General features: G+C 45.7%; 1 pseudogene; it reads right to left on the bottom strand.

The window, feature by feature from the left end:
- Nucleotides 1-323: 323 nt before the first annotated feature.
- Nucleotides 324-8,001, bottom strand: LOC126998301 (putative nuclease HARBI1; annotated as a pseudogene).
- Nucleotides 8,002-8,839: the final 838 nt, after the last annotated feature.

The raw sequence follows: 8,839 nt of genomic DNA on the forward strand, positions 1-8,839 counted from the left end.
AGAAGCGCCAGGCTGTCAGTGAGAAGGAGGCAGCCTATGCAAAAATTAGTAAAACCTGTGACAGCTTAAAAGAGGAGTCACTAAAAGCTATTCGGATAGTTTGCCAGGCTGCGGAAAGTGTCATAATGGTAGCGAACAGCATCAAGGATGCAGCAGACAGCGTCAAACATGCCGCCTACTATTTACAAAAGAAATATTAAGAATAGGTGACAGATTTTTGTATTTTATGATATTAGGTTTGCAATAAAAGAGGAACATATACAAACATAATATTTATTTGTCACATTCCTCTAGTAAGCAAGTATTTACACATAATAACACACACACACACACAAAAAAAAAATAAATAAATAAATAAATAAATAAATACATAAGGTTAATCTGGAAACTACAGCAATGGGGAGAAATGGGCTGAAAGATTATCGAGTGGATGAAGGATTACTTAACAGGAAGAGAAATGAGGACGGTAATTAGAGAAGAGAAATCAAATTGGAGGCGAGCGACCAGCGAGACGGGAGAGCCACTGCTTAACCAGTCGGCCAAAGAGGTACCCCCCCTTCGCAGAGTGAGTTATGGGAGGCTCACCTATCAGGCAAGTCAGCTGCACTATACACACACACACACACACACACACACCTCAATATTATATACAAGTTAGAACCACTGCTCAATAATCCTCCTACGCATTGCCCGGCCAGTTGCTTCTTCTGGAAGAACATAGTTCTGTACTACTTCTACAGGTTCTGGCACATTTTCCAGAGCAGGCATCCCGCTGTTCACAGCAATATTATGCAGTACCGCTGCAGCAATAATTATTTTCTTACTTGTCTCTAATCTTTTACGCAAGTGCCTTAGTACTGTAAATCGTCGTTTCCACACCCCAAAGCATCTTTCAATTGTGTTGCGTGTGCGGATATATATATATATATATATATATATATATATATATATAGATATATATATATCTATAGAAATATATATATATATATATATATTTTTTTTTTTTTTTTCTATAACAAAGGAGGCAGCTCAAGGGCACACAAAAAAAGAAAACAATAAAAAAAAGCCCGCCGCTCGCTGCTCCCAAAAAAGAAACAAAAGAGATGGCCGAAAGCAAGGTCAAATACGAGAGGAGAGATGTCCTGATACCCTCCTCTTGAAAGAGTTCAAGTCGTAGGCAGGAGGAAATACAGATGTAGGAAGATTGTTCCAGAGTTTACCAGCGTGAGGGATGAAAGTGTGAAGATGCTGGTTAACTCTTGCATAAGGGGTTTGGACAGTAAAGGGATGAGCATGAGTAGAAAGTCGAGTGCAGCGGAGCCGCGGGAGGGGGGGAGGCATGCAGTTAGCAAGTTCAGAAGAGCAGTCAGCGTGGAAATATCGATAGACGATAGAAAGAGAGGCAACATTGCGGCGGAATTTAAGAGGTAGAAGACTATGAGTATGAGGAGGAGAGCTGATGAGACGAAGAGCCTTAGCCTCCACTCTGTCCAGAAGAGCTGTGTGAGTGGAGCCCCCCAACACATGAGATGCATACTCCATACGAGGGCGGATAAGGCCCCTGTATATGGATAGCAACTGTGCGGGGGAGAAGAACTGGCGGAGACGGTACAGAACGCCCAGCCTCGAGGAAGCTGATTTAGTAAGAGATGAGATATGAAGTTTCCAGTTGAGATTTTGAGTTAAGGATAGACCGAGGATGTTTAGTGTTGAGGAAGGTGATAGCTGGGTGTTGTCAAAGAATAGGGGATAGTTGTTTGGAAGATTGTGTCGAGTGGATAGGTGGAGAAACTGTGTTTTTGAGGCGTGAAGGACACCAGGTTCCTCTTGCCCCAATCGGAAATAATAGTAGGGTCTGAGGCTAAGCGTTCTGCAGCCTCCAGCCTTGAGTCGTTAAGTTCCTGTAGGGTGGGTCTTCTATTAAAAGAAGTTGAGTAATGCAGAGTGAAATCATCGGCGTAGGAATGGATAGGACAGTTCGTTTTGGAAAGAAGATCATCAATGAACAACAGAAAAAGAGTGGGAGATAGGACAGAACCCTGTGGGACACCACTGTTAATAGATTTAGGGGAAGAATAGTGACCGTCTACCACAACAGAAATAGAACGGTCAGAAAGGAAACTGGAGATAAAGGTACAGAGAGAAGGATAGAAACCGTAGGAGGGTAGTTTGGAAAGCAAAGATTTGTGCCAGACCCTATCAAAAGCTTTTGATATGTCCAGTGCAATAGCAAAGGTTTCACCGAAACGGCTAAGAGAGGATGACCAAGAGTCAGTTAAGAAGGCTAGGAGATCACCAGTAGAACGCCCCTTGCGGAACCCATACTGGCGATCAGATAGAAGGTCAAAAGTGGAAAGGTGCTTTTGAATCTTCCGGTTAAGGATTGATTCATAAAGAAGAAAGTAAAGCTATTGGACGGTAGTTTGAGCACAGGCTGTATGAAGGCATACTCCAGCAGAAGGAAAGGTAGATGTTGACAGGCAGAGGCGAAAGAGTTTGACCAGGCAGGGTGACTTAAGGACAATAGGAGGCACTCCATCAGGTCCATAAGCCTTCTGAGGTTTGAGGCCAGAGAGGGCATAGAAAACATCATTTTGAAGAATCTTTATAACAGTCATAAAGTAGTCAGAGGGGGGAGGAGTAGGAGGAATATGCCCAGAATCGTCCAGAGTGGAGTTTTTAGAAAAAGTTTGAGAGAAGAGTTCAGCCTTAGAGATAGATGAGACGGCAGTGTTGCCGTCAGGACTGAGGAGTGGAGGGAAAGATGAAGAAGTGAAGTTGGAGGAGATGTTTTTGGCTAGATGCCAGAAGTCACGGGAAGAGTTAGAAAAAGCAAGGTTTTGGCATTTTCTATTAATGAAAGAATTTTTGGTTAGTCGGAGAATAGATTTGGCACGATTTCGGGCAGAAATGTAAAGTTCATAATTAGCATTAGTTTGAAGGCTCTGGTACCTTTTGTGAGCTGCCTCTCTATCATTGACAGCACGAGAACAAGCGTGATTAAACCAAGGTTTTTAGCATGAGGAGTAGAGAAAGAACGAGGAATGTATGCCTCCATTCCAGAGACAATCACCTCTGTGATGCGCTGAGCACATACAGAGGGGTCTCTATCCTGGAAGCAATAATCATTCCACGGGAAATCGGAAAAGTACATCCTCAGGTCGTCCCACCGAGCTGAAGCAAAATGCCAGAAGCATCGCCTCTTCGGTGGGTCCAGAGGGTGTACAGGAGCGATAGGACAGGATGCAGAAATAAGATTGTGATCGGAGGAGCCCAACGGAGAGAACAGTTTGACAGAATAAGCAGAAGGGTTTGAGGTAAGGAAGAGGTCTAGAATGTTGGGCCGGTCTCCAAGGCGGTCGGGAATACGTGTAGGGTGCTGGACCAACTGCTCTAGGTCGTTGAGGATAGCAAAATTGTAGGCTTGTTCACCAGGATGGTCAGTGAAAGAGGATGAAAGCCAAAGCTGGTGGTGAACATTGAAATCTCCTAGGATGGAGATTTCAGCGAAGGGAGAGTGGGTCAAGATGTGCTTCACTTTAGAATTCAAATAGTCAAAGAATTTTACATAGTTGGTAGAGTTAGGTGAGAGATAAACAGCATAGATGTATTTAGTAATAGAATGACAATGGAGTCTTAGCCAGATGGTAGAAAATTCAGAAGAGTCAAGGTTGTGGGCACGAGAGCAAGTGATGTCGTTGCGCACGTAGGCGCAACATCCAGCTTTGGATTGAAATTTAGGATAGAGATAGTAAGAGGGAACAGAGTAGAGATTGCTGTCAGTAGCCTCAGAAACCTGTGTTTCGGTAAGGAAGAGAAGGTGAGGTTTAGAGGTGGAAAGATGATGTTCTACAGAATGAAAATTAGAGCGAAGACCGCGAATGTTGCAGAAATTGAGAAGAAAGAGGTTCGAGGAGTTATCAAGACACCTCTCGGGTCGGCAGCCAGAAGGGGAGTCCTCCCTGGGGGAATTTGTGGTCCCCCCCCAGGCGGGGACTCCGAGGCTTGTTGTAGGTGCGCCATTTTGAAATTTGGAAATTTGAATTTTGGGAAAAGGTGTATATGTTGTGTGAATGTAGTGTGGTGTGGATAAAGAGAGGATCTGTCTTTAGAGAGCATGCTGAACTACTCTCTGGTGTTGGTGAGACAATAGGGAAACGGTTAGTGAGGACATGGGAAGGGTCTTTGGAGGGCTTCAGCTCCCTTCTCACCTCCCATATATACCTCACCGGGAGTGGCTTACGCCCGTTCGGTAGGTGTCTTCCTACCTACTCCAGCATTATATCTGTTTTCTTGTTCAGTTTGGGGATCCAGTGCCGGAGTCAACAAGTAAGACTTGCATGCGTACCCTGAATCTCCCAAAAGATAACCTGAGTAACCTTCATCTTCTAATTTCTGGCAAAGCCTAGAATTATAAAAAATGCGGCTGTCATGGACACTTCCTGGCCAACTACTAATGACATTAGTGAAACGCATTTTTGTATCGCAAACTACCATGACATTCAGGGCGAGGTAACCCTTCCTACAGCGGTATAACTCTGCAGTATTTCCGCCAGGACTCACAATTGGAATCAATGTTCCATCAATACAGCCGATGACGCCAGGCATGCCAGCGACAGCATGAAAGTCCTCTGCTACCTGACGTGTATTGGCAGGTTCAGGAAACTTGATGTAATTAGGTGACATACGTGCTAGTATAACAGCTATGCGATGAACAAATTTGTAGACTGAAAAAGCAGACATCTCCAAACAGTCTGCCATGGTTAATTGGAAGTTCCCGCTGGCAAAGTAGCGTAATGCTACAAGAAGCTGCAGGTGACCAGGAACACTGCAGCCTGAGGAGAAGGAGAGATATTATTGGTTGGGTATAACTTGCATGGTTATTTCCAGTTCTACCTGGGAACACATGACACATTCTATTGGCTGTCATGACATTTCTGATGTAGGGCTATACAGAAAAAGGAAAAAGGCAAAATTACTAATGTTCATTTCCATTTCAAACGAGTAGATTTACATTGCTAATGCTCATTTCTATTTCAAATGAGTAGATTTACATTGCTAATGCTCATTTCTTTTTCAAAATAAAAACAGATTTTTAAATGTCCTGTTGCTTCTTGAATATAAGAGATGTTGAGTGATTGGTTATTTGTGAAACTTAAACATTGGAATGAACCTTGCACAAGACACGAAACACATCAGTGTGGTTCTCAGTTGATTATTTACCATGTGAGAAGCTCAATACTTTGATAGGCTAAAAAGAGTAGGGAACACACACACACACACACACACACACACACACACACACACACACACACACACCTCTGCCATCTCGTGCTCTGGGTAGTTGGGGCTGTACATTCTCAAGCAGTTGGAGTGTGCAAGCAGGTGAGATACGGTATATAGCGATCTATGAAGTCCTCCTCAGAGAGACAGGTGAATGGGTTTTGCCGGTCTCTGGGAACAATTCTGGGAAGCCTCACCTCCTCAACTTGACCCACAAGATCGAGGAGTTCCAGATATGCCGCAAATGCCTGGAATGGAATAATTATTTATTGAAATTGGCGGGATGTACCAGCTGGCCCAAGCTTGATAGAGCGCAACAAGAGCATATAACATGTTTCTGACCAAGAACTACTAAAGCTTGGTGTTTTTTTGCATTCAAAAATTACTTAAATGTTGTACTTACCATGTGAAAATGATGTAAACCTTGGAGGGGTGAACAATGTAAACACTAAACAGACCCATAACTTACCAGTCTCAACGGGGTTAAGGGAGCCCGAACGCGCACTCTAAAAAACACCTTAATCTCCTCCTTACGATGATGTACACTATTTTTCGTTTGCACAGAAACATATTGATATATTATCATATTTTTAACATTACTTTCAATCGCATATGATTCGTGAATATTATTGATGGATCTTGTTGGGGTGGGGTTGGACACGCCGCTGATCCATAGTGGAACTTGTGATGTCTCCTACGAGTTGACACTAACACCACGGCTGAAAGTGGTTTAAAAAACGAGACATACGAAGAATCAGCTACATTAGTATTAGCAAATGCAAACTTCACGTCTAAAAAATCGGGTCCAAGACTGCTTTACAGAAGACAATGAAGCTGCAGACGGCAGATGGTTTTCGTTCGTTTAGGTTCTTGTAAATGAAGTCTAAGAAGCTGGTGAGGCAATGAGTGGTGGAGGAAGCCCGCATGTTGCCAAACTGTTGCGCGTCAACCCTGGGTGCCAGATCCTCGTACACCCAGTCTGCCACGAAGCTCTCGCACAGGAGGCTGGGCAGCGGAGTGATGGCAATGGGGTGCAGGTCGCTGAAGGTGGTGGGGTTGGTGCTTTTTGCGATGGGGGTGATGTAAGATGACTTCCAGGTGGATGGGCACTTGGACTGTTGAAGTGAGGCGTTATTATGGAGGTTAATTAAATGAGTGGCCAGTTCTGCTGCAAATTCTTTGATGAGTGGCATTGGTAGGTCTGTGGGGGTGGTTGATCTTCTAACTCTGAAATTTCGTAGCCTGCGGTAAACTTTGAACTGGTTAATAACTGGTGGTGTGGTGCATGCTGGCAGGTAGGCGGGAAGGAGGGTGGAGTCCAGGGGGCTACAGTTGCTGGCAGATCGAAGCTGCTTCCCCCGGGTTCAAGTGGCTGGTACATGGGAACGAGCCTTGCCGAGGTGCCAAACCACATAATTCCCGTACTTTACCAAACCACTGAATGGGTTGGAGGTGTTTCAGTTTGTTGGGATAAAATGACTTTTTGGCTCGTTTTATTTCCCGGATAACTGCGTTTCATAGTGTGTGTGTGTGTGTGTGTGTGTGTGTGTGTGTGTGTGTGTACACACATGTATGAATGTATGTATGCGTGTGTGTGTATACACACACAGACACACACGCATACATACATTCATACATGCACACGCACAGAGAGAGAGAGAGAGAGAGAGAGAGAGAGAGAGAGAGAGAGAGAGAGAGAGAGAGAGAGAGAGAGAGCTGTCAGAGCTTCTCTCTCTCATCTTCTAGCGTGTCCCTCGGCACCAGCAACAGGCCTACTGCATGGAAAGAGGCCAGGGTCATGCCGGTCCACATGAAAGAAGACAAAGCGGACCTCTCTAACTACCGTTCCATATCACTTTTGTCAGTTGTCAACAAAATACTAGAAAGAGTAATTGCTGAACAGCTGACGGGCCACCTAGAGGAGCACCACCTTCCAGCCCCAAGCCAATACGAGTTCTGGAAGGGATGATCATCGTCGGACCTGCTCCTTCTCCTCGCCTAGAGATGGCACGACGCCCTAGAATCTAGCCGGCCTTCACTCGTGATCGCCATGGATAAGCTGCGGCGTTTGATCTAGTGTGGCACACGCCACAAAGGAATGCTGACCAAACTCAAGCAGCTCGCCATCTTGGCGTGGCTGCTGGAGCTGTTCTCGGGCTACCTGCAGGGACGGAGTCTTAGGGTTGTGGTGAGTGGGTATGCATCGGCCACGTACCCAGTTGATGCGTCATTTCCACAGGGTTCAATCATGGGGCTCATCCTGTGGAATATCTATATTAATGACCCCCTCAAAAGACTCCCCATGGCTTCAGCTTATGCCGACGATTGCACTCTCTCTCTCTCTCTCTCTCTCTCTCTCTCTCTCTCTCTCTCTCTCTGTTATGCAAGGGAGGAGACAGCGAATGTCGTGGAGGTCAACAATCGACAACTTGACGATATCATGGACCTGGTGGCAGGTCAAGTTTGGTTTGGAAAAGACACCATCGCCATTAAGAACTCCATCAACATTCTGGGGTTGGAGGTCGACTCTTAACTCAGCTTCGCCCGCCACCTAAAGAGTGTGGCACACAGAGCATCCCTGCGGGCGACACTCCTCCGCCGAGTAAGGCATCTACTCTACGCTGGCGGCCTCATGAAGCTATACAAGGCGCAAGTGAGGAATGTCATGGTATATAGGTCTTTCACCTGGATGAGCAGTACTTATTGCCACACCTCCATGCCTCATGCCTCATAAACGGCGTCAGTGGCAAGCTTCGGCATCAACCCCAGCGATGGGAGCAGAGGCGGCAACAGCAACAGCAGCATCAGCGGCACGACACTCATCGCAACTAGCTGGACAGCCTGGATCACGGAAGGCGAGTTGGTGCTTTCAGAGTGCTGCACAAGGCCCAGGTGCAACACACACAACACCTCGCGACTCTTCGGATCACATGGAGAAGGAGTGGGCGCACTTCGAGAGCGGTAGTGTCTGACCTTACCCTTTCGAGTCGGTTTTTGAGCCCGGTCGCTATTACAGAAATATAGCCCTTTCATTTTGCCGTCGGTTGATACCAAAAATATTTATGTAGCTCCAGAAATAAGGGAGTTATGGCGATTCGCAATAAAAGCGGTTAATTTTCCAAAATTCGCGGATTAATGACAAGGGCGCCGCAAAATCAAAAGAGTCCGCCGTCCATTACTTGAGATGTCACTGGGAATACGCATTATTTGCGGTACGCTGCCAATCGCACGAGCGCACCGTTTACCCTTTAAAATTTAAAGACCAACCCCGTTGTCATGCCCCCATTTGAGATTAAGTAGACATATGGTTGTCTAATCTTTATTTTAGTGCGTTTTCATTGAAAAAAAAAAAAAGTTTTATGTCATGATACAGTGTACGATAGTTTGGGCATCAGCAACAGGTCTCAGCAGCGCCCTTGAGCAGTAGAGGAAAGCAGGGGGAGGATTCCGAGAAGAGCCATAAGTTAACGCCCGCGCGCTGCCTTAACTTCACCAAGGCGCCGTTGGCTACGGCCGCGCTACGGCGCCGTATCTCTGCATTCCTTTCCCATACTCA

This window comes from Eriocheir sinensis, chromosome 14 (genome assembly GCF_024679095.1).
Source record: "Eriocheir sinensis breed Jianghai 21 chromosome 14, ASM2467909v1, whole genome shotgun sequence".
Taxonomy (NCBI): domain Eukaryota; kingdom Metazoa; phylum Arthropoda; class Malacostraca; order Decapoda; family Varunidae; genus Eriocheir; species Eriocheir sinensis.